At 48.0% G+C, this 26,918-nt stretch overlaps 1 long non-coding RNA gene across 1 annotated transcript in view; it reads right to left on the reverse strand.

Annotated features, from left to right (window-relative positions):
• LOC135228382 (uncharacterized) overlaps positions 1–26,918 on the reverse strand; it is a 67,219-nt gene that overhangs the window by 9,741 nt on the left and 30,560 nt on the right. Inside the window, exon 2 of the long non-coding RNA XR_010318921.1 lies at positions 1,218–9,208. This is a non-coding gene — a long non-coding RNA (uncharacterized LOC135228382). The remainder of the gene's footprint in view (positions 1–1,217; positions 9,209–26,918) is intronic.

Genomic DNA, 26,918 nt, shown 5'->3' on the forward strand with positions numbered 1-26,918 from the left:
ACCCTAAACTTAACCCTACCCTACCATAAATCTAGCCCTAACACCCTAAACCTAGCCTCTAACACTAACTATAATCCTAACACTAATCGTAAACTTTATCCGAACCTTCACCCTTAACCTAAACATCACACTAACACTAAACCTAAACCTAACCCTAACCGTTAACTAACCCCTAACACTAACCTGAACCCTAAACCTAACCGTAACACTAACCCTTACCATATCCTAAACGTCATCCAAACCCTAACCCTAACCATAACCCTAAACCTACCCTACCTCATTCAAAGCCTAAACCTAAGCAAAACTAACACTAACACTAAACCTAAACCTAACCCTAAACCTAAACCTAACCCTAACCCTGATCATAACCTGAACCCTAACCACTAACCCTAACCGTCACACTTAACGTAAACTTCACCCTAACCCTAACCCTAAAACTAAACATAAACCTAAATCTCCCCCAACCCTGACCCTAACCCTATTCCTAACCATAAACCTAACCCTAACCCTAAACTAAACCCTAACCCTGACTCTAACTCCAACTCTAACCCTAAAACTGACCCTACACACTCAGCTTAAATGGAAACCTAGCATTAACCCTCACCCTAACATCTAAACCTCACACCAACCCTTAAGCTAACCCTGTCTTTAACCTGAACTTACCCCTAAACCTAAACATGACTTAACCCGAACACTTACCCTAACCCTAACTCTAAACCTAACCTTAACCCTAAACTTAATCCTAACCTTAACCCTAAGCCTAACCCCTAACGCTAACCCTACCTCAATGCTCACCCTTCACTTAAACTTCAACCTAACCCTAACACTAAACCAAACACTAACCCTAACCCTAAACCTGACCCTACCATTCACCCGAACACCTAACCCTAACACTAAACCTAACCCTAACCCTAACACTAACCTTAACCCAAACACCTAACGCTAACCCTAACCCTAACCCTCATCCTTAACATAAACTTCACCTTAAACCTAAGCCTGACCCTAACCCTAAAACTAAACCTAACCCTAAACTATACCAACTCTAGCCTAAGCCTAAAACGAACTCTAACCCTAACACTAACCGTAACGCCCTAAAACTTCAGCTTAACTGTAAACCTAACACGAACCCTCACACGAACCCCTAACCCATTTCCTAACCCTAAGCCCATCCCTCATCCTAGCCCTAACCCTGACCTAAACCTAACCTTTACTCTAACCCTAACCTTAACTCTACCATAACCCTAACCCTAACAAGAACTCTAAACCTGACCCTAACCCTACCCCTAATCCCTAGCACTAACTCTAACTCTAAACCTAACCCTAACCTAGCCCTACCCTTTACCATAAACCTAGCCTTAAACCTAGCCTTACCCCTACCCGAACCCTAACCCTATACCTAACCCTAACACTAACCTTAACCCTACTCTAATATTTACCCTATCCCTGACTATTAACTGAAACTTCACCCTAACCCTAAGCCTAACTCTAACTCTAGCCCTAACCATAACAATTACCCTAAACCCTCACCTTAACTGTAAACGTAAGCCTAACCCTCACCCTAACCGTTAACCGTATCCCCAACCCTAAACCTAACGCTATGCCAAACTTTATCCCTAACCCTAATACAAACAGTAACCCTAATCTAACCCTAACCCTAATGTTAACCCTAAACTTAACCCTACCCTAACCATAAAACTAACCCTAACAGCCTAAATCTAACGTCTAACACCATCTATAATCCTATCCCTTATCATAACCCTCACCCTTAACCTAAACTTCACACTCACCCTAAACCTAACCTAACGCTAACCCTAAACATAACCCCTAACCCTAATCCGAACCCTAAACCTAACCTTAACACTAACCTGAACACAAACCCAAACTCTAGCCCTAACCATAAAAATAACCCACAACCTATCCTAAACCTCATCCAAACCCTAACTCTAACCTTAACCTAAACCTAACCCAAACTCTAACCTTAAACCTAATTCTACCAATAATGCTAGTCCATCTGTAAGCCTAGACTGAACACTTACAGTAGTCCTGAACCTAACCGTAAAATTAATTCTAATCCTAACCCTAGACCTAATCCTAACCCCAACCCTAACTCTAACCTTGACCCTAAATAGAACACTAACTCTAAACCTCAACTTGGACCTCAACCTAAATCTTAGCATACACCTAACCCTAACCCTAACTCTAACTCTAACCCTAATCACAACACTTACCCTGAACACTCACCTTAAGTGTAAAACTAACCATAACCCTCACCCTAACCCCTAACCGTATCCCACAAAACCTAAACCTAATGCTATCACTAACCCTAACCTGAAACCTCTGAGCCCTAACGATAAACCCTAACCCTAACCCAAACCCTAACCGCAACACCAAAGCCTAACCCAAAACTTAACCCTAACTCTAACACTAACCCGAAACCTAATCATAAACCTAACCCTAACCCTAAACCAAACCTATCCATGACCAGAACCACAATGCCTAACCGCAACCCTCCCCCAAACCCTAACCCTAAACTACAGCTCTAACCCCTAACACCTTACCATAACCATAATCCTAACCCTACCCAACCCTAACCCTAAACCTAACCCTCACCCCAACCACAACGCCTAACACAACCATAACCCTAACCCTAACCGTAACACTAAACCCTAACCTGAAATCTAACACTAACCCTAAAACTAAACACAACCCCTAAACTTAACCCTAACCCTAAACATAACCTTAACACTAACCTGAAAACAAACTCAAACCTTAGCCATAACCCTAACCCTAACCGTCACCCTGTCTTAAACTTCACCCTATCCCTAACCTAAAGCTAACCTTAACTTTAACCCTAACCCTACCCCTAAACCTCACCCTAACCTTAACCTTGTCCCACCTGTAACCCTAAACCTAACCCTTAAAATAACTCTGACCCTAACCCTCACCCTGAAGCTAATTCTAATCCTAACCCTGACCCTAACCCCAACCTAACCTTAGCCCTAACTTTAAGCCTACAATAAAATTAAACCTAACCCTAACACTAACCCTAACCCTAAACCTAACCCTAACCCTAAGCGTAACACTTACCCAAAACCCTCACCTTAACTGTAAACATAACTCTAACTCTTACCCTAACCCTAAACTTAACCCTAATTATAACTCTACCCTAAACCTAACTGAAACACTAACCCCTAACCCTAACCCTAAGCCGAACCCTCACCCTTAACCAAAATTTCACCCTAACCATAACCCTAAACCTACCCTAACTTCATTCAAACCCTAACCCTAAGCAAAACTAACACTAAACCTAATCCTAATCCTAAACCTAAACCTAAAAAAAAAAAGCTAACCCTAAACTTAACCCTGACCCTAACCTGAAACCTAACCCCTAACCCTAACGTCTCGCTTAAATAAACTTCACCCTAACCCTAACCCTAAAAACAAAAGATAACACTAAATCTCCCCCAACCCTGACCCCAACCATAAACCTAACCCTAACCCTAAACTTAACCTTAACCCTGAACCTAACTCTAACTCTAACCCTAATCCTAACCCTAAAACTTACCCTACACACTCAGCTTAAATGGAAACCTAGCACTAACCCTCACACTAACATCTAAACCTAACCCCAACCCTTAACCTAACCCTATCTCTAACCTTAACCTAGCCCTAAACCTAACCATGACTTAACCCTAACACTAACCCTAATCCTAACTCTAAACCTAACCTTAACCCTCAACTTGATCCTAACCTTAACCCTAACCCTAACCGCTAATGCTAACCCTAAGCTCAACCCTCACCCTGAACTTAAACTTCACCCTAGCCATAGCCCTAACCCTAAACCGAACCCTACCCCTAAACCCGACCCTAACATTGACCCAAACAACTAACCCTAAACCTAACACTAAGTCTAACCCTAAACCTAACCCTAACCTTAACCCAAACACCTAACCCTAACCCTCATCCTTAACATAAACTTCACCCTAAACCTAAGCCTAACTGTAACCGTAACCCTAATACTAAACCTCACGCTTAACTATCCCCTAACTCGAGCCCTAACCCTAAACCTAACCCTAACCGTAACCCTAACTCTAAAACTAACACTAACAGTAACACCCTAAAACATCAGCTTAATGTAAACCTAACACTAACCCTCACATGAACCCCTAACCCTTTCCCTAACTTTAACCCTATCCTTCATCCTAAACCTCACCCTGACCTAAACCTAACCCTTACCCTAACCCTAAACTTAACCTTAACCTTAACTCTACCCTAACCCTAGCCCTAACCCTAACAATAACTCTAAACCTGACCCTAACCCTAACAGTAAACCCTAGCACTAACTCTAACTCTAAACCTAACCCTAACCCCAACCTAGCCCTACCCTTTACCGTAAACCTAGCCTTAACCCTAACCTGACTCCGACCTTAACCCTAACCCTAACACTAAACTTACCGTAACTCTAAACTTAGCAGTAACCCTCACTATTAACTGAAACTTCCCCTAACCCTAACCCTAACACTAAGCATAACAATTACCCTAAACCCTCACCTTAACTGTAAACCTAACCCTCACCCTAACCCCGAACCGTATCCCCAACCCTAAACCTAAAAAAAAAAAAAAAAAAATTCTTTAACCTAAAGCTATCCCTGACTCTAACCCGAATCCTAAACTTAACCCTACCCTACCACAAACCTAACCCTAACACCCTAAACCTGGCCTCTAACACTAACTATAATCCTAACCCTAATCGTAAACTTTATCCGAACCTTCACCCTTAACCTAAACATCACACTAACACTAAACCTAACCCTAACCCTAACCCTTAACTAACCCCTAACACTAACCTGAACCCTAAACCTAACCGTAACACTAACCCTTACCATATCCTAAACGTCATCCAAACCCTAACCCTAACCATAACCCTAAACCTACCCTACTTCATTCAAAGCCTAAACCTAAGCAAAACTAACACTAACACTAAACCTAACCCTAACCCTAAACCTATACCTAGCCCTGATCCTGACCCTAACCTGAACCCTAACCACTAACCCTAACCTTCACGCTTAACATAAACTTCACCCTAACCCTAACCCTAAAACTAAACAGAACACTAAATCTCCCCCAACCCTAACCCTAACCCTATTCCTAACCATAAACCTAACCCTAACCCTAAACTTAACCCTAACCCTGACCCTAACTCCAACTCTAACCCTAAAACTGACCCTACACACTCAGCTGAAATGGAAACCTAGCACTAACCCTCACCCTAACATCTAAATCTAACACCAACCCTTAACCTAAGCCTGTCTTTAACCTGAACCTACCTCTAAAGCTAAACATAACCCGAACACTTACCCTAACCCTAACTCTAAACCTAATCTTAACTCTAAACTTAATCCAACATTAACTGCAACCCCAAATGCTAACCATAAGCTGAACCCTCACTCTTAACTTAAACTTCAACCTAACCCTAACACTAAACCGAACACTAACCCTAACCCTAACCCTAAACCTCACCCTACCAATCACCCAAACACCTAATCCTAACACTAAGCCTAACCCTAACCTTAACCCAAATACCTAACCCTAACCCTCATCCTTAACCTAAACTTCACCCTAAACCTAAGCCTGACCTTAACCCTAAAACTAAACCTAACCCTAAACTATCCCTTAACTCTAGCCTAACACTAACACTAACCCTAAACCTAACTGTAACACCCTAAAACATCAGCTTAACTGTAAACCTAACACTAACCTTCACACGAACCCCTAACCCTCTCCCTAATCCTAACCCTATCCCTCATCCTAGCCCTAACGCTGACCTAAACCTAACCTTTACTCTAACCCTAAACTTAACCCTAACCTTAACTCTACCATAACCCTAAACTGAACCCTAAACCTAACCTTAACACTAACCTGAACACAAACCCAAACTCTAGCCCTAACCATAAAAATGATCCGCAACCTATCCTAAACTTCATCCAAACCCTAACTCTAACCTTAACCTAAACCTAACCCAAACTCTAACCTTAAACCTAATTCTACCAATAATGCTAGTCCATCTGTAAGCCTAGACTGAACACTTACAATAGTCCCGAACCTAACCGTAAACTTAATCCTAATCCTAACCCTAGACCTAATCCTAACCCTAACCCTAACTCTAACCTTGACCCTAAATAGAACACTAACTCTAAACCTCAACTTGGACCTCAACCTAAATCTTAGCATACACCTAACCCTAACCCTGACTCTAACTCTAACCCTAATCGCAACACTTACCCTGAACACTCACCTTAAGTGTAAAACTAACCATAACCCTCACCCTAACCCCTAACCGTATCCCACAAAACCTAAACCTAATGCTATCACTAACCCTAACCTGAAACCTCTGAGCCCTAACGATAACCCTAACCCTAACCCAAACCCTAACCGCAACACCAAAGCCTAACCCAAACCTTAACCCTAACTCTAACACTAACCCGAAACCGAATCATGAACCTAACCCTAACCCTAAACCAAACCTATCCATGACCAGAACCACAATGCCTAACCGCAACCCTCCCCCAAACCCTAACCCTAAACTACAGCTCTAACCCCTAACACCTTACCATAACCATAATCCTAACCCTACCCAACCCTAACCCTAAACCTAACCCTCACCCCAACCACAACGCCTAACACAACCATAACCCTAACCCTAACCGTAACACTAAACTTAACCCTAACCTAAAATCTAACACTAACCCTAAAACTAAACACAACCCCTAAACTTAACCCTAACCCTAAACATAACCTTAACACTAACCTGAAAACAAACCCAAACCTCAGCCATAACCCTGACCCTAACCGTCTCCCTGTCTTAAACTTCACCCTATCCCTAACCTAAAGCTAACCCTAACTTTAACCCTAACCCTACCCCTAAACCTCACCCTAACCTTAACCTTGTCCCACCTGTAACCCTAAACCTAACCCTTAAAATAACTCTGACCCTAACCCTCACCCTGAAGCTAATTCTAATCCTAACCCTGACCCTAACCCCAACCTAACCTTAGCCCTAACTTTAAGCCTACAATAAAATTAAACCTAACCCTAACACTAACCCTAACCCTAAACCTAACCCTAACCCTAAGCGTAACACTTACCCAAAACCCTCACCTTAACTGTAAACATAACTCTAACTCTTACCCTAACCCTAAACTTAACCCTAATTATAACTCTACCCTAAACCTAACTGAAACACTAACCCCTAACCCTAACCCTAAGCCGAACCCTCACCCTTAACCAAAATTTCACCCTAACCATAACCCTAAACCTACCCTAACTTCATTCAAACCCTAACCCTAAGCAAAACTAACACTAAACCTAATCCTAATCCTAAACCTAAACCTAAAAAAAAAAAGCTAACCCTAAACTTAACCCTGACCCTAACCTGAAACCTAACCCCTAACCCTAACGTCTCGCTTAAATAAACTTCACCCTAACCCTAACCCTAAAAACAAAAGATAACACTAAATCTCCCCCAACCCTGACCCCAACCATAAACCTAACCCTAACCCTAAACTTAACCTTAACCCTGAACCTAACTCTAACTCTAACCCTAATCCTAACCCTAAAACTTACCCTACACACTCAGCTTAAATGGAAACCTAGCACTAACCCTCACACTAACATCTAAACCTAACCCCAACCCTTAACCTAACCCTATCTCTAACTTTAACCTAGCCCTAAACCTAACCATGACTTAACCCTAACACTAACCCTAATCCTAACTCTAAACCTAACCTTAACCCTCAACTTGATCCTAACCTTAACCCTAACCCTAACCGCTAACGCTAACCCTAAGCTCAACACTCACCCTGAACTTAAACTTCACCCTAGCCATAGCCCTAACCCTAAAACGAACCCTACCCCTAAACCTGACCCTAACATTGACCCAAACAACTAACCCTAAACCTAACACTAAGTCTAACTCTAAACCTAACCCTAACCTTAACCCAAACACCTAACCCTAACCCTCATCCTTAACATAAACTTCACCCTAAACCTAAGCCTAACCATAACCGTAACCCTAATACTAAACCTCACGCTTAACTATCCCCTAACTCTAGCCCTAACCCTAAACCTAACCCTAACCGTAACCCTAACTCTAAAACTAACACTAACAGTAACACCCTAAAACATCAGCTTAATGTAAACCTAACACTAACCCTCACATGAACCCCTAACCCTTTCCCTAACTTTAACCCTATCCTTCATCCTAAACCTCACCCTGACCTAAACCTAACCCTTACCCTAACCCTAAACTTAACCTTAACCTTAACTCTACCCTAACCCTAGCCCTAACCCTAACAATAACTCTAAACCTGACCCTAACCCTAACAGTAAACCCTAGCACTAACTCTAACTCTAAACCTAACCCTAACCCCAACCTAGCCCTACCCTTTACCGTAAACCTAGCCTTAACCCTAACCTGACCCCGACCTTAACCCTAACCCTAACACTAAACTTACCCTAACTCTAAACTTAGCAGTAACCCTCACTATTAACTGAAACTTCCCCTAACTGTAACCCTAACACTAAGCATAACAATTACCCTAAACCCTCACCTTAACTGTAAACCTAACCCTCACCCTAACCCCGAACCGTATCCCCAACCCTAAACCTAAAAAAAAAAAAAAAATTCTTTAACCTAAAGCTATCCCTGACTCTAACCCGAATCCTAAACTTAACCCTACCCTACCACAAACCTAACCCTAACACCCTAAACCTGGCCTCTAACACTAACTATAATCCTAACCCTAATCGTAAACTTTATCCGAACCTTCACCCTTAACCTAAACATCACACTAACACTAAACCTAACCCTAACCCTAACCCTTAACTAACCCCTAACACTAACCTGAACCCTAAACCTAACCGTAACACTAACCCTTACCATATCCTAAACTTCATCCAAACCCTAACCCTAACCATAACCCTAAACCTACCCTACTTCATTCAAAGCCTAAACCTAAGCAAAACTAACACTAACACTAAACCTAACCCTAACCCTAAACCTATACCTAGCCCTGATGCTGACCCTAACCTGAACCCTAACCACTAACCATAACCGTCACGCTTAACATAAACTTCACCCTAACCCTAAAACTAAACAGAACACTCAATCTCCCCAACCCTAACCCTAACCCTATTCCTAACCATAAACCTAACCCTAACCCTAAACTTAACCCTAACCCTGACCCTAACTCCAACTCTAACCCTAAAACTGACCCTACACACTCAGCTGAAATGGAAACCTAGCACTAACCCTCACCCTAACATCTAAACCTAACACCAACACTTAACCTAAGCCTGTCTTTAACCTGAACCTACCCCTAAAGCTAAACATAACTTAACCCGAACACTTACCCTAACCCTAACTCTAAACCTAACCTTAACTCTAAACTTAATCCAACATTAACTGCAACCCCAAATGCTAACCCTAAGCTGAACCCTCACCCTTAACTTAAACTTCAACCTAACCCTAACGCTAAACCGAACACTAACCCTAACCCTAACCCTAACCCTAAACCTCACCCTACCATTCACCCAAACACCTAATCCTAACACTAAGCCTAACCCTAACACTAACCTTAACCCAAATTAACCCTAACCCTAATCCTAACCCTCATCCTTAACCTAAACTTCACCCTAAACCTAAGCCTGACCTTAACCCTAAAACTAAACCTAACCCTAAACTATCCCTTAACTCTAGCCTAACACTAACTCTAACCCTACACCTAACTGTAACACCCTAAAACATCAGCTCAACTGTAAACCTAACACTAACCCTCACACGAACCCCTAACCCTTTCCCTAATCCTAACCCTATCCCTCATCCTAGCCCTAACCCTGACCTAAACCTAACCCTTACTCTAACCCTAAACTTAACCCTAACCTTAACTCTACCATAACCCTAACCCGAACAATAACTCTAAACCTGACCCAAACCGTAACCCTAAACCCTAACACTAACTCTAACTGTAAACCTAACCCTAACCTAGCCCTACCCTTTACCGTAAACCTAGCCTTAAACCGAGCCTTACCCCTACCCGAACCCTAACCCTATACCTAACCCTAACACTAACCTTAACCCTACTCTAATATTTACCCTATCCCTGACTATTAACTGAAACTTCACCCTAACCCTAAGCCTAACTCTAACTCTAGCCCTAACCATAACAATTACCCTAAACCCTCACCTTAACTGTAAACCTAAGCCTAACTCTCACCCTAACCCTTAACCGTATCCCCAACCCTAAACCTAACGCTATGCCAAACTTTATCCCTAACCCTAATACAAACAGTAACCCTAATCTAACCCTAAGCCTAATGTTAACCCTAAACTTAACCCTACCCTAACCATAAAACTAACCCTAACAGCCTAAACCTAACGTCTAACACCATCTATAATCCTATCCCTTATCATAACCCTCACCCTTTACCTAAACTTCACACTCACCCTAAACCTAACCTAACGCTAACCCTAAACATAACCCTAACCCTAACCCGAACCCTAAACCTAACCTTAACACTAACCTGAACACAAACCCAAACTCTAGCCCTAACCATAAAAATAACCTGCAACCTATCCTAAACTTCATCCAACTTTAACTCTAACCTTAACCTAAACCGAACCCAAACTCTAACCTTAAACCTAATTCTACCAATAATGCTAGTCCATCTGTAAGCCTAGACTGAACACTTACAATAGTCCTGAACCTAAACGTAAACTTAATCCTAATCCTAACCCTAGACCTAATCCTAACCCTAATCCTAACTCTAACCTTGACCCTAAATAGAACACTAACTCTAAACCTCAACTTGGACCTCAACCTAAATCTTAGCATACACCTAACCCTAACCCTAACTCTAACTCTAACCCTAATCGCAACACTTACCCTGAACACTCACCTTAAGTGTAAAACTAACCATAACCCTCACCCTAACCCCTAACCGTATCCCACAAAACCTAAACCTAATGCTATCACTAACCCTAACCTGAAACCTCTGAGCCCTAACGATAACCCTAACCCTAACCCAAACCCTAACCGCAACACCAAAGCCTAACCCAAAACTTAACCCTAACTCTAACACTAACCCGAAACCTAATCATAAACCTAACCCCAACCCTAAACCAAACCTATCCATGACCAGAACCACAATGCCTAACCGCAACCCTCCCCCAAACCCTAACCCTAAACTACAGCTCTAATCCCTAACACCTTACCATAACCATAATCCTAACCCTACCCAACCCTAACCCTAAACCTAACCCTCACCCCAACCACAACGCCTAACACAACCATAACCCTAACCCTAGCCGTAACACTAAACTTAACCCTAACCTAAAATCTAACACTAACCCTAAAACTAAACACAACCCCTAAACTTAACCCTAACCCTAAACATAACCTTAACACTAACCTGAAAACAAACCCAAACCTCAGCCATAACCCTAACCCTAACCGTCACCCTGTCTTAAACTTCACCCTATCCCTAACCTAAAGCTAACCCTAACTTTAACCCTAACCCTACCCCTAAACCTCACCCTAACCTTAACCTTGTCCCACCTGTAACCCTAAAACTAACCCTTAAAATAACTCTGACCCTAACCCTCGCCCTAAACCTAATTCTAATCCTAACCCTGACCCTAACCCCAACCTAACCTTAACCCTACAATAAAATTAAACCTAACCCTAACACTAACCCTAACCCTAAACCTAACCCTAACCCTAACCGTAACACGTACCCAAAACCTTCACCTTAACTGTAAACATAACTCTAACTCTTACCCTAACCCTAAACTTAACCCTAATTATAACTCTACCCTAAACCTAGCTGAAACACTAACCCCTAACCCTAACCCTAAGCCGAACCCTCACCATTAACCAAAATTTCACCCTAACCACAACCCTAAACCTACCCTAACTTCATTCAAACCCTAACCCTAAGCAAAACTAACACTAAACCTAATCCTAACCCTAAACCTAAACCTAAAGCTAACCCTGAACTTAACCCTAACCTTAACCCTCACCCTATCTTAAACTTCACCCTATCCCTAACCTAAAGCTAACTCTAACTTTCACCCTAACTCTACCCCTAAACCTAACCTTAACCTTAATCTTGGTAAACCTGAAACCCGAAATCTAACCCTTACACTAACTCTGACCCTACCCCCACCCTAAACCTAATAGTAATCCTAACCCTGACCCTAACCCTAAACTAACCATCACCCTAAATTTACCCTACCATGAAATTAAACCTAACCCTAACACCTAACCCTAACTCTAACCCTAACCCTAACCGTAACACTTACCCAAAACCCTCACCTTAACTGTAAATGTAACTCTAACTCTTAACCTAAAGCTGAACTTAATCCTAAATATAACCCTATGCTAAACCTAACTGAAACACTAACACCTAACCCTATCTCTAACCCTAATCCTTAGCCTAAACTTAAACTTAACCCTAAACCTAACCCTAAACACTAACCCTAACTCTAAACCTAACCCTAATCCTAAACCGAACCCTTACCCTTAAACAAAATTTCACCCTAACCATAACCCTAAAACTACCCTAACTTCATTCAAAGCCTAATCCTAACCAAAACTAAAAGTAACCCGAAACCTAACTCTAACCCTAAACCTAAACTTAACCCTAACCACTGACCCTAACTCTAACCCTAACCCTAAGCGGAACCCTCACCCTTAACCAAAATTTCACCCTAACCATAACCCTAAACCTACCCTAAATTCATTCAAACCCTAACCCTAAGCAAAACTAACACTAACACTAAGCCTAACCCTAACCCCAAACCTATACCTAACCCTAACCCTGAACCTAACCTGAACCCTAACCTCTAACCCTAACCCTCTTGCTTAACATAAACTTCACCCAAACCCTAACGCTAAAACTAAACATAACACTAAATCTCCCCCTAACCCTGACCCTAACCCTAATCCTAACCATAAACCTAACCCTAACCCTAAACTTAACCCTAACTCTAACTCTAATCCTAACACTAAAACTTACCCTACACACTCAGCTTAAATGGAAACCTAGCACTAACCCTCACCCTAACATCTAAACCTAACCCAACCCTTAACTAACCCTATCTCTAACCTTAACCTAGCCCTAAACCTAACCATGACTTAACCCAAAAACCAACCCTAACCCTCACTCTAAAACTAACCTTAACCCTACACTTACTCCTAACATTAACCCTAACCCTAACCCCTAACGCTAAACCTAAGCACAATCCTCACCCATAAACTTCACCCTAGCCCTAGCCCTAGCCCTAACCCTAAACCTGACCCTAACATTAACCCAAACACCTAACCCTATCGCTAAGCCTAACCCTAAACCTAACCTTAACCCAAACGCCTAATCCTAACCCGAAACCTCATCCTTAACCTAAACTTCACCTTAAACCTAAGTCTAACCCTAACCCTAAAACTAAACCTAACCCTTAACTCTCCCCTAACTCTAGCCCTAACCCTAAACCTAACCCTAACTCTAACCCTAACCATAACAACCTAAAACATCAGCTTAATGTAAACCTAACACTAACCCTCACATGAACCCTGAACCCTTTCCCTAACTCTAAACCTATCCCTCATCCTAACCCTAACCCTAACTCTAACCTTGACCCTAAATAGAACACTAACTCTAACCCTCAACTTGGACCTAAACCTAAATCTTACTCTACACCTAACCCTAACCGTAAACCTAACCCTAACTCTAACTCTAACCCTAATCATAACACTTACTCTAAACCCTCACCTTAACTATAAAACTAACTGTAACCCTCACCCTAAACCCTAACCGTATCCCACAACCCTAACCCTAATGCTATCCGAAACCCTAACCCTAATGCTATCCGAAACCCTAACCCTAACACTAACCTGAAACCCCTGACCATAACTATAAACCTAACCCTAACCCAAACCCTAACCCCAACACCAAAGCCTAACAAAAACCTTAACCCTAACTGTAACACTAACCGAAACCTAATCATAAACCTAACTCGAATCCTAAACCAACCCTAACCATGACCGGAACCACAAAGCCTAACCGGAACCCTCACACAAACCCAAACCCTAACCCTAAACTACACCTCTAACCCCTAACACCTTACCATATCCATAATCCTAACCCTACCCAACCCTAACCCTAAACCTAACACTTACCCCACCACAACGCCTAACACAACCATAACCCTAACCCTAACCATAACACTAAACACTAACCTAAAATCTAACCCTTACACTAAAACTAAACACAACCCCTAAACTTAACCCTAACCCTAAACATAACCTTAACACTAACCTGAAAACAAACCCAAACCTTAGCCATAACCCTAACCTTCTCCCTAAGTTAAACTTCACCCTATCCCTAACCTAAAGTTAACCCTAACTTTAACCCTAACCCTACCCCTAAACCTAACCCTAACCTTAACCTTGGCCCACCTGTAACCCTAAACCTAACCCTTACAATAACTCTGACCCTAACCCTCGCCCTAAACGTAATTCTAATCCTAACCCTGACCCTAACCCCAACCTAACCTTAACCCTAACTTTAAGCCTACAATAAAATTAAACCTAACCCTAACACTAACCCTAACCCTAAACCTAAGCCTAACCCTAACACTTACCCAAAACTCTCACCTTAACTGTAAGTGTAACTCTAACTCTTACCCTAACCCCAAACTTAACCCTAATTATAACCCTACCCTAAACCTAACTGAAACACTAAACCTTAACCCTAACTCTAACACTAATCCTTAGCCTAAACCTAACCTTAACCCTAAACCTAACCCTAACCCTAAACCTAACCCTAACCACTGACCCTAGCTCTAACCTGAACCCTCACCCTGAACCAAAATTTCACCCTAACCGTAACGCTAAGCCTACCCTAAATTCATTCAAACCCTAACCCTAAGCAAAACTAACACTAACAATAAACTTAACCCTAACCCTAACCCTAACCCTGAAACCTAACCCTAACCCTGACTCAAACCTGAACCCTAACTCTTAACCCTAACCCTCTCGCTTAACATAAAATTCATCGTAACCCTAACCCTAAAACTAAACATAGCACTAAATCTCCCCCTAACCCTGACCCTATCCCTAATCCTAACCATAAACCTAACCCTAACCCTGACCCTAACTTGTACCCTAACCCCTAACCCTTAACCTCACGCTTAACATAAACTTCACCCTAACCATAACCCTAAAACTAAACATAACACTAAATCTCCCCAACCCTGACCCTACACCTAATCCTAACCATAAACCTAACCCTAACCCTAAACTTAACCCTAACCCTGACCCTAACTCTAACTCTAATCCTAATCTTAACCCTAAAACTTACCCTACACACTCAGCATAAATGGAAACCTAGCACTAACCCTCACCCTAACATCTAAACCTAACAGCAACCCTTAACTTAACCCTATCTCTAACCTTAACCTAGTCGTAAAACTAACCATGACTTAACCCTAACACTTACACTAACCCTAACTCTAAACCTAAACTTAAGCCTAAACTTAATCCTAACCTTAACCCTAACCCTAACCCCTAATGCTATCCCGAAGCTCAACCCTCACCCTTAACTAAACTTCACCCTAACCCTAAACCGAACACTAACCCTAACCCTAACCCTAAACCTAACCCTAACCTTAACCCAAACAACAAACCCTAACCTTAACCCTCATCCTTAAGCTAAACTTCACCCTAAACCAGAGCCTAACCCTAAAACTCAACCTAACCCTAAACTATGCCCTAACTCTCGCCCTAACCCTAAACCTAACCCTAACTCTAACCCTAACCCTGACAGTAACACCCTAAAACATCAGCTTAACTGTAAATGTAACACTAACCCTCACAGGAACCCCTAACCCTTTCCCTAAACCTAACCCTATCCCTCATCCTAAACCTAACCCTGACCTAAACTTAACCCTTACCCTAACCCTAAACTTAACCCTAACCTTAACTCTACCCTAACCCTAAACCTAACAATAAGTCTAAACCTGAACCTAACCCTAAACCCTAGCACTAACTCTAACTCTAAACCTAACCCTAACCCTAACCTGGCCCTACCCTTTACAGTAAACCTAGCCTTAACCCTAACCTTACCCCTACCCTAACCCTAAACCTAACCCTTACAGTGTCAATACCCCCTAGCAGGGTCCTGCCTAGTCTCTCCCACCTCATACTCCTTACACAGAGCCCTGCCTTGTCTCTCCCACCTCTTCACTCCCTACACAGGGCCCTGTCTAGTGTCTCCCATCTTCTCACTCCATACACAGGTTTCTGCCTGTTCTTTCCCACTTCCTCACTCCCTACACCAGGCCCTGCCTGGTCTCTCCTACCTCCTCACTCCCTACACCAGGCCCTGCCTGGTCTCTCCTACCTCCTCACTCCCTACACCAGGCCCTGCCTGGTCTCTCCTACCTCCTCACTCCCTACACAGTTCTCTGCCTGGTCTCTCCTACCTCCTCACTCCCTGCACAGGGCCCTGCCTGGTCTCTCCCACATCCTTACTCCATACAAAGGGACTTGCCTGATCTCTGGCCTCCTCACTCCCTACACAGAGCCCTGCCTGGTTTCTCCCAACTCCTTGCTCCCTATTCAGGTCTCTGAATGGTTCTCCCACCTCTTCACTCCCTACACAGGGCCCTGCCTGCTGCCTTCCATCTTCTCACTCCCTACACAAGTTTCTGCCTATTCTCTCTCACTCCCTCACATGCTAAACAGAGTCCTGCCTGTTCTTTCCCACCTCCTGACTCAGTACACAGGTCTCTGCCTGGTCTCTGCCATCTCCTCACTCCCTAGACAGGGCCCTGCCTGGTCTCTGCCACCTCCTCACTCCCTACACAGGTCTCTGACTGCTCCCTCCCACCTCCTCACTTCATACACAGGGCCATGCCTGGTCTCTCCACCTCCTTACTCCCTACACAGGGCCCTGCCTAGTCTCTCCTACATTCTCACTCTTTACACAGCATCATACTTGGTCTCTCTCACCTCCTCACTCCCTAGCACGTCTATGCCTGCTCTCTCCCATCTCCTCACTCCCTACACAGGGCCCTGCCTGGTCTTTCCTAATGCCTAACTCCCTACACAGGTCCCTGCCTGGCCTCTCTCACCTCCTTGCTCCCTAGACAGAGCCCTGCCTGGCCTCTCCCACATCCTCAATGCACAAAGGGCCCTGCCTCCTCTCTCTCACATCCTGACTACATACACAGGGCTCTATCTGGTCCCTCCCACCTTCTCCATCCCTACACAGGTCTCTGCATGGTTTCTCCCATCTCCTCATTCCCTACCAGGGTCTCTATCTGTTTTCTCCCACCTCTTCAATCCCTAGACAGGGCCCTGCCTGTTCTCTCCCACCTTCTCACTCCCTACTCAGGGCCCTGCCTGGTATTTCTAACCTCCTCAGGCCCTACACAGGGCCCTGCTTGGTCTCTCCCACATCCTCACTCCCTACACAGGATTCTGCCTGGTTTCTCCCAACACCTCACTCCCTACAAAGGGCCCTGCCTGGAATCTCCTGCCTCCTCACACCCTATACAGGGTCCTGCCTAGTCAATCCCACCTCCTCACTGCCTACGCAGGGCTCTGCCTGTCCTCTCCCACCTTCTCACTCCCTATTCAGGACTCTGCCTGGTTCTCCCACCTCTTTGCTCCCTACACAGGGCCCTGCCTGGTCTCTCCTACTTCCTCACTCCCTACACAGTTCTCTGCCTCTTCTCTCCATTCCTCAATCCCTACACAGGTCTCTGGGTGGTCTTTCCCACCTCCTTACTACATACAAAGGTGTTAGCATGTTTTCTCCCTCCTCCTCACTCACTACACAGGGTCCTGATGTTCTCTCCCACCTGCTCACTCCCTAAACAAGCCACTGCATGGCCTCTCCACCTCCTTACTCCCTCCACAGGGCCCTGCCTGTTCTCTCCCACATCCTCACTCCCTACACAGGGCCCTGCCTTGTCTCTCCCACCTGCTCCCTCCCTATACAGCTCTCTGCATATTCTGTCCCACCTCCTCACTTCCTACACAGGCTGTGCCTGATCTCTCCCACCTCCTGACTCCCTACTCAGGTATCTGGGTGGTCTCTCCCAACTCCTCACTCTGTATACAGGGCCTTGCCTGTTCTCTCTCACCTACTCACTCCCTACACAGGGCCCTGATGATCTCTCCCACCTCCTCACTCCCTAAACAGGGTCCTGCCTTGTCTCTCTCACCTCCTCAATCCCTACACAGGGCCCTGACTGGTTTCTCACACCCCCTCACTCCCTACAAAGGGCCCTGATGGTCTCTCCCACCTTCTCACTCCCTAAACAAAGCCCTGCCTAGTCTCTCCAACTCCTTACCCTCTACAGGGCTCTGCCTGGTTTCTCCCAAGTCCTCACTCCCTACACAGGGTCCTGCCTTATCTCTCCCACCTCCTCAGTCCCTGCACTGTGTTTTGTTTCTGGCTGTTATCTCCCTTCTCCTCACTCCCTACAAGGGCTGTGCTTGTTCTCTCCCATCTCCTCACTCCCTACACAAGAACCTGGCTGGCTTCTCCCACCTCCTCACTCCCTGCACAGGGCCCTGATGATCTCTCCTACCTCCTCACTCCCTACACAGGGCCCTGCCTGGCATCTCCACCTCCTTACTCCATACACAGGGCCCTGCCTGTTATCTCTACCTCCTTACTCCCTACACACAGCCCTGCCTGGTCTCTCCCACATCCTCACTCTGTACACAGGGTCCTACCTGATCTATCCCACTTCCTCACACCCTAAACAGAGCCCTGCCTCATCTGCCACCTCTTCAGTCCTTATACAGGGCCCTGAACTGGCCTCTCTCACCTCCTGACTGCCTACACAGGGCCCTGCCTGTTCTTTCCCACCTCCTCGTTCCCTACACAGGGCCTTGCCTGTTCTGTCCCTCCTCCTCACTCCCTGCAGAGGGCCCTGCCTGGTGTCTCCCTTCTGCTTACTCCCCACATATGACTCTGTCTGTTCTCTCCCACCTCCTCACTCCCTACACAGGGCCCTGCCTGGTATCTTCCAGCTCCTCACCCCCTACACACTGCCCTGCCTGGTCTCTCCCACCTCTTCAATCCCTATAAAGGTCTCTGCCTGTTCTGTCCCACCTCCTTACTCCCTACACAGGTTTCTGCCTTTTATCTCCCACCTCCTCACTCCATACACAGGGCCCTGCCTGGTCTCTCCCAACTCATCACACCTTGTGCAGAGCCCTGCCTGTTCTCTCCCACCTACTCACTCTGTACACAGGGCCCTGCCTGGTCTCTGCCACATTCTCACTCCTTACAAGGGCCCTGCCTGATCTATCCCACCTCCTCACTAACTACACAGGGCCCTGAGGGTCTGTCCCACCTCCTCACTCCCTAAACAGGGCCCTGAGGGTCTCTCCCACCTCCTCACTCCCTAAGCAGGGCCCTGATGGTCTCTCCCACCTCCTCAATCCCTACACAGGACCCTGACTGGTCTCTCCACCTCCTTACTCCCTCACAGGGCCCTGCCTAGTCTCTCCTACATCCTCACTGTTTACACAGCATCCTAACTTGTCTCTCTCACCTCCCCACTCCCTATGCAGGTCTCTTCCTGGTCTCTCCCACCTCCTCACTCCCTACACAGAGCCCTGATGGTCTCTCTCACCTCCTCACTCCCTAAACAGGGCCATGATGGTCTCTCCCACCTCCTCACTGCCTAAACATTGCCCTGCCTGGTCTTTTCAACTCTTTACTACCTACTCAGGGCCCTACCTGGGTTCCCCCTCGTCCTCACTCCCTACACAGGGTCCAGCCTTATCTCTCCCACCTCCTCACTCCCTACACTGTTTTCTGCCTCTAACCTGCCACCTCCTCACTCCCTTCACTAGGCCCTGGCTGGTCTCTTCCACCTCCTCACTCGCTGCACAAGGCTCTGTCTGTTCTCTCCCACCTCCTCAGTCCCTACACAGGTATCTGGGTGGTCTCTCCCACCTCCTCACTCCCTTTACAGGGCCCTGATGATCTCTCCCACCTCCTCACTCCCTAAACAGGATCATACCTGGTCTGTCCACCTCCTTACTCCCTACACAGGGCCCTGCCTTTTCTCTCCTATCTCCTAACTCCCTACACAAGTCCCTGCCTGGCCTTTCCCACCTCCTCACTCCCTAGACAGAGCCCTGCCTGGCCTCTCCCACATCCTCAATGTGCACAGGGCCCTGCCGCCTCTCTCTCACATCCTGACTACATACACAGGGCCCTAACTGGTCCTTCCTACCTTCTCTATCCCTACACAGGTCTCTGCATGGTTTCTCCTACCTCCTCATTCCCCACAAGGGTCTCTGCCTGTTTTCTCCCACCTCTGCAATCCCTAGACAGGGTCCTGCCTGTTCTCTCCCACCTTCTCACTCCCTACTCAGGGCCCTGCCTGGTATTTCTAACCTCCTCAGGCCCTACACAGGGCCCTGCTTGGTCTCTCCCACATCCTCACTCCCTACACAGGACTCTGCCTGGTCTCTCCCAAGACCTCACTCCCTACAAAGGGCCCTGCCTGGAATCTCCTGCCTCCTCACACCCTACACAGGGTGCTGCCCAGTCAATCCCACCTCCTCACTGCCTACGCAGGGCTCTGCCTGTCCTCTCCCACCTTCTCACTTCCTATGCAGTACTCTGCCTGTTTCTCCCACCTCTTTGCTTCCTAAACAGGGCCCTGCCTGGTCTCTCCTACCTCCTCACTCCCTACACAGTTCTCTGCCTCTTCTCTCCCATTCCTCAATCCTTACACAGGTCTCTGGGTGGTCTTTCCAGCCTCCTTACTACATACAAAGGTGTTAGCCTGTTTTCTCCCTCCTCCTCACTCACTACACAGTGCCCTGATGTTCTCTTGCACCTGGTCACTCCCTAAACATGCCACTGCCTGGTCTCTCCACCTCCTTACTCCCTCCACAGGGCCCTGCCTGGTCTCTCCCACATCCTCACTCCCTCCACAGGGCCCTGCCTGGCCTCTCCCAACTCCTCACTCCCTACACAAGGCCCTGCCTGGTCTCTATAGCCTCCTGACTCTCTACACAGGGCCCTGCCTTATCTCTCCCACCTGCTCCCTCCCTATACAGCTCCCTGCATGGTCTCTCCCACCTCCTCACTTCCTACACAGGGCCCTGCCTCTTCTCTCTGACCTCCTCCCTCCCTACAAAGGGCCCTGCTCCGTCTGTCCCTCCTCCTCACTCCCTAAAGAGGGCCCTGCCTGGTGTCTCCCTTCTGATTACTCCCTACATATGTCTCTGTCTGTTCTCTCCCACCTCCTCACTCCCTACACAGGGCCCTGCCTGGTATCTTCCAGCTCCTCACCCCCTACACACTGCCCTGCCTCGTCTCTCCCACCTCTTCAATCCCTATAAAGGTCTCTGCCTGTTCTGTCCCATCTCCTTACTCCCTACACAGGTTTCTGTCTTTTAACTCCCACATCCTCACTCACTACACGGGGACCTTCCTGGTCTCTCCATCCTCCTCACTCCCTACACCTGCCCCTGCCTGGTCTCTCCCATCTTCTCACTCCTTACTCAGAGCCCTGACTAGTATCTCCTACCTCCTCACGCTCTACACAGGCGCTGCCTGGTCTCTCCCGCCTCCTCAGTCCCTACAAAGGTCTCTGTCTGGTCTCTCACCTCTTCACTCCCTGCATAGGTCTCTGTCTGTTCTCTCCCACCAACTCACTCCCTACACAGGGCCCTGCCTTGTCTCTCACTCCCTAAACAGGAACCTGCCTGGTCTCTCCCATATCCTCACTCCCTACACAGGGACCTGCCTGGTCTCTCTCACAACCTGACTACCTACACAGGGCCCTGCCTAGTCTGTCCCACCTCCTCTGTCCCTACATCGATTGCTGCATGGTTTCTCCCACCTCCCCATTCCCTACAAGGGTCTCTGCATGTTCTCTCCCACCACCTCACTCCCTACCCAGGGTCTTGCCTGGTATTTCCAACCTCCTCCCTCCCTACACAGAGCCGTGCCTGGTCTCACTCACCTCCTCACTCCCTACACAGGGCCTTGCCTGGTCTCTGGCACATTCTCACTCTCTACACAGGACCTGCGTGGTCTCTCCCAACACCTCACTTCCTACACAGGGCCCTGCCTGGATGCTCCCTCTCCCTCACACCCTGCACAGGGTTCTGCTTGGTCTCTCCCACCTCATCACTCCTTACACAGGGCTCTGCATGGTCTCTCCCACATCCTCACTCCCTAGACAGAGCTCTGCCTGGTCTCACCCATCTCCTCACTCCCTAAGCAGGACTCTGCCTGGTTCTCCCTCTCCTTCACTTCCTACACAGGGCCCTGTCTGGTGTCTCCCATCTTCTCTTTACACGGCCCTGCCTGGTCTGTCCCACCTCCTCACTCCCTACACTCTTCTCTGCCTGTTCTCGCCCACCTCCTAACTCCCTGCACAGGGCCCTGCCTGGTTTCTCCCATATCTTTACTCCATCAGGGACATGCCTGTTCTCTGGCCAACTCACTCCCTACAGAGGGCCCTGCCTGGTCTCTCCCAACTCCTCACTCCCCATGCAGGTCTGTGAATGGTTCTCCCACCTCTTCACTCCCTACACAGGGCCCCACCTGCTGTCTACCATCTTCTCACTCCTTACATATTTTTCTGCCTATTTTCTCCCACCTCCTCACTCCCTACACAGGGCCCTGCCTGGTCTCTCCCATTTCCTCACTCACTGCACAGGACTCTGACTGCTCCCTCCCACCTCCTCTCTCCTAGCACAGGGCCCTGCCTGGTCTCTCCCAAATTCTCACTCCTTACAAGGGCCCTGCCTGTTCTATCCCGCCTCCTCACTCCCTGCACATTGCCCTGGGAGTCTCTCCCACCTCCTCACTCTCTAAACAGGGCCATGATGGTCTCTCCCACCTCCTCACTCCCTAAACAGTGCCCTGATGGTCTCTCCCACCTCCTCACTCCCTAAACAGGGCCCTGCCTGGTCTTTTCAACTCTTTACTCCCTACTCAGGGCCCTGCCTGGGTTCTCCCTCATCCTCACTCCCTAAACAGGGTCCAGCCTTATCTCTCCCACCTCCTCACTTCCTACACTGTTTTCTGTCTCTTACTTCCCACCTCCTCACTCCCTTCACTGGGCCCTGGCTGGTCTCTTCTACCTCCTCACTCCCTACACATGGCTGTGCCTGTTCTCTCCCATCTCCTCACTCCATGCACAGGACTCTGCCTGGACTCTCCCACCTCCTCACTCCCTACTCAGGGCTCTGCCTGTTCACTCCCACCGCCTCAGTCCCTACACAGGTATCTGGGTGGTCTCTCCCACCTCCTCACTCCCTTTACAGGGCCCTGATGATCTCTGACACCTCCTCACTCCCTAAACAGGACCCTGCCTGGTCTCTCCACCTCCTTACTCCCTACACAGGGCCCTGCCTAGTCTCCTACATCCTCACTCTTGACACAGCATCCTACCTCCTCTCTCTCACCTCCTCACTCCCTATGAAGGCCTCTGCCTGGTCTCTCCCACCTCCTCACTCCCTACACAGGGCCCTGCCTGGTCTCTCCTAACGCCTAACTCCCTACACAGGTCCCTGCCTGGCCTCTTCCACCTCCTCACTCCCTAGACAGGGCTCTACCTGGTCTCTTCCATCTCCTCACTCCCTAAGCAGGACTCTGCCTGGTTCTCCCTCTTCTTCACTCCCTACACAGGGCCCTGTCTGGTGTCTCCCATCTTCTCTATACACAGGGCTCTGCCTGGTCTTTCCCACCTCCTCACTCCCTACACAGGACCCTGCCTAGTCTCTCCTACATCCTCACTCTTTACATAGCATCCTACGTGGTCTCTCTCACCTCCTCTCTCCCTATGCAGGTCGCTGCCTGGTCTCTCCTACCTCCTCACTCCCTACACAGTTCTCTGCCTCTTCTCTCCCAGTCCTCAATCCCTACACAGGTCTCTGGGTAGTCTTTCCCACCTCCTTACTACATACGCAGGTGTTAGCCTGTTTTCTTCCTCCTCCTCACTTACTACAAGCGCCCTGATGTTCTCTAGCACCTGGTCACTCCCTAAACAAGCCACTGCCTGTTCTATCCCACCTCCTCACTCCCTACACAGGACCCTGCCTGGTCTCTCCACCTCCTTACTCCCTACACAGGGCCCTGCCTAGTCTCTCCTACATCCTCACTCTTTACACAACATCCTACTTGGTCTCTCTCACCTCCTCACTCCCTATGCAGGTCTCTGCCTGGCCTCTCCCACCTCCTCACTTCCTACACAGGGCCCTGCCTGGTCTCTCCTAATGCCTAACTCCCTACAAAGGGCCCTGCCTTGTCTCTCCACCTTCTCAATCCCTACACAGGTCTCTGCCTCTTCTCTCCAAGATACTGACTCCCTACACAGGGCCCTGCCAGGTCTCTCCCACCTCCTCAATCTCTTCACAGGTCTTTGCCTGGTCTCTCCCACCTCCTCAATCCCTACACAAGTCTCTGCCTATTCTCCCCTGTATCCTCACTCCCTACATAGGGCCCTGCCTGGTATCTCCCACCTTTTCACTCCCTCTACAGGACCCTGCTGGTCTCTCCCACCTCCTCACTCCCTACACAGGTCTCTGCCTTTTATCTCCCATATCCTCAATCCCTATACAGGGCTCTGACTCCTCTCCCACCTCCTCACTCCCTAAACAGGGCCCTGCCTTATCTGCTGCCTCTTCAATCCTTATACAGGGCCCTGACTGGCCTCTCTCACCTTCTTACTGCCTACACAGGGCCATGCCTGTTCTCTCCAGCCTCCGCACTCCATACACAGGTCTCTCCCATCTCCTCACTCCCTACACAGGTGTCTGCCTGCTTTCTCCCACCTCCTCACTCCTTACACATGGCCCTGCCTGTTCTCTCCCACCTCCTCGCTCCCTACACAGGGCTCTGCCTGGTCTGTCCATCCTCCTCACTCCCTAATGAGGGCCCTGCCTGGTGTCTCCCTTCTGCTTACTCCCTACATATGTCTCTGTCTGTTCTCTCCCACCTCCTCACTCCCTACTCAGGGCCCTGCCTGGTATTTCTAACCTCCTCAGGCCCTACACAGGGCCCTGCCTGGTGTCTCCCACATCCTCACTCCCTACACAGGATTCTGCCTGGTCTCTCCCAACACCTTACTCCCTACAAAGGGCCCTGCCTGGAATCTTCCACCTCCTCACACCCTACACAGGGTCCTGCCTAGTTAATCCCACCTCCTCACTCCCTACGCAGGGCTCTGCCTGTCCTCTCCCACCTTCTCACTCCCTATTCAGGACTCTGCCTGGTTCTCCCACCTCTTTGCTCCCTACACAGGGCCCTGCCTGGTCTCTCCTACCTCCTCACTCCCTACACAGTTCCCTGCGTGTTCTCTCCCATTCCTCAATTCCTACATAGGTCTCTGGGTGGTCTTTCCCACCTCCTTACTACATACAAAGGTGTTAGCCTGTGTTCTCCCTCCTCCTCACTCACTGCCCAGGACCCTGATGTTCTCTAGCACCTGGTCACTCCCTAAACAAGCCACTGCCTGGTCTCTCCAGCTCCTTACTCCCTCCACAGAACCCTGCCTGGTCTCTCCCACATCCTCAGTCACTACACAGGGCCCTGCCTGGTCTCTCCCACCTGCTCCCTCCCTATACAGCTCCCTGCATGGTCTCTCTCACCTCATCACTTCCTATGCAGGGCTCTGCCTGATCTCTGCCACCTCCTGACTCCCTACTCAGGTATCTGGTTGGTCTCTCCCAAATCCTCACGCTGTATACAGGGTCTTGCCTGTTCTCTGTCACCTCCTAGCTCCCTACACAGGGCCCTGATATTCTCTCCCACGTCCTCACTCCGTAAACAAGATCCTGCCAAGTCTCTGCCACCTCCTCAATCCCTACACAGGGCCCTGCCTGTTTTCTCCCACATCCTCACTCCCTACACAGGGTCCTGCCTTATCTCTCCCACCTCCTCAGTCCCTGCACTGTGTTTTGTTTCTGGCTGTTATCTCCCTTCTCCTTACTTCCTACACAGAGCCCTGCTTGCTATCTCCCATCTCCTCACTCCCTATACAGGGCCCTGCCTGGTGTCTCCCATCTCCTCACTCCCTACACAAGACCCTGGCTTGTTTCTCCCACCTCCTCACTCCCTACACAGGGCCCTCACTGGTCTCTCCCACCTCCTCACTCCCTACACAGGGCCCTGCCTCATCTGCCACCTCTTCAATCCTTATACAGGGCCCTGACTGACCTCTCTCACCTCCTTACTGCCTACACAGGGCCCTGCCTTGTCTCTCCACCTTCTCAATCCCTACACAGGTCTCTGCCTCTTCTCTTCAAGATACTCACTCCCTACACAGGGCCCTGCCAGGTCTTTCCCACCTCCTCAATCCCTTCACAGATCTTTGCCCTGTCTCTCCCACCTCCTCAATCCCTACACAAGTCTCTGCCTGTTCTCTCCTGCATCCTCTCTCCCTACACAGGACCTTGCCTGGTCTCTCCACCTCCTCAGGACCTACACAGGACCCTGCCTGGTCTCTCCCACCTCCTCACTCCCTACACAGGTCTCTGCCTTTTATCTCCCATATCCTCAATCCCTGTACATGGCCCTGCCTCCTCTCCCACCTCCTCACTCCCTAAACAGGGCCCTGCCTCATCTGCCACCTCTTCAATCCTTATACAGGGCCCTGACTGGCCTCTCTCACCTCCTTACTGCCTACAAAGGGCCCTGCCTGTTCCCTCCAACCTCCTCACTCCATACACAGGTCTCTCCCAGCTCCTCACTCCCTACACAGGTGTCTGCCTGCTTTCCCCCACCTCCTTGCTCCCTACACAGGGCCCTGCCTGCTCTGTCCATCCTCCTCCCTCCCTACAGAAGGCCCTGCCTGGTGTCTC

The sequence above is a fragment of the Loxodonta africana genome, chromosome 21, assembly GCF_030014295.1.
Source record: "Loxodonta africana isolate mLoxAfr1 chromosome 21, mLoxAfr1.hap2, whole genome shotgun sequence".
In the NCBI taxonomy this organism is placed as follows: domain Eukaryota; kingdom Metazoa; phylum Chordata; class Mammalia; order Proboscidea; family Elephantidae; genus Loxodonta; species Loxodonta africana.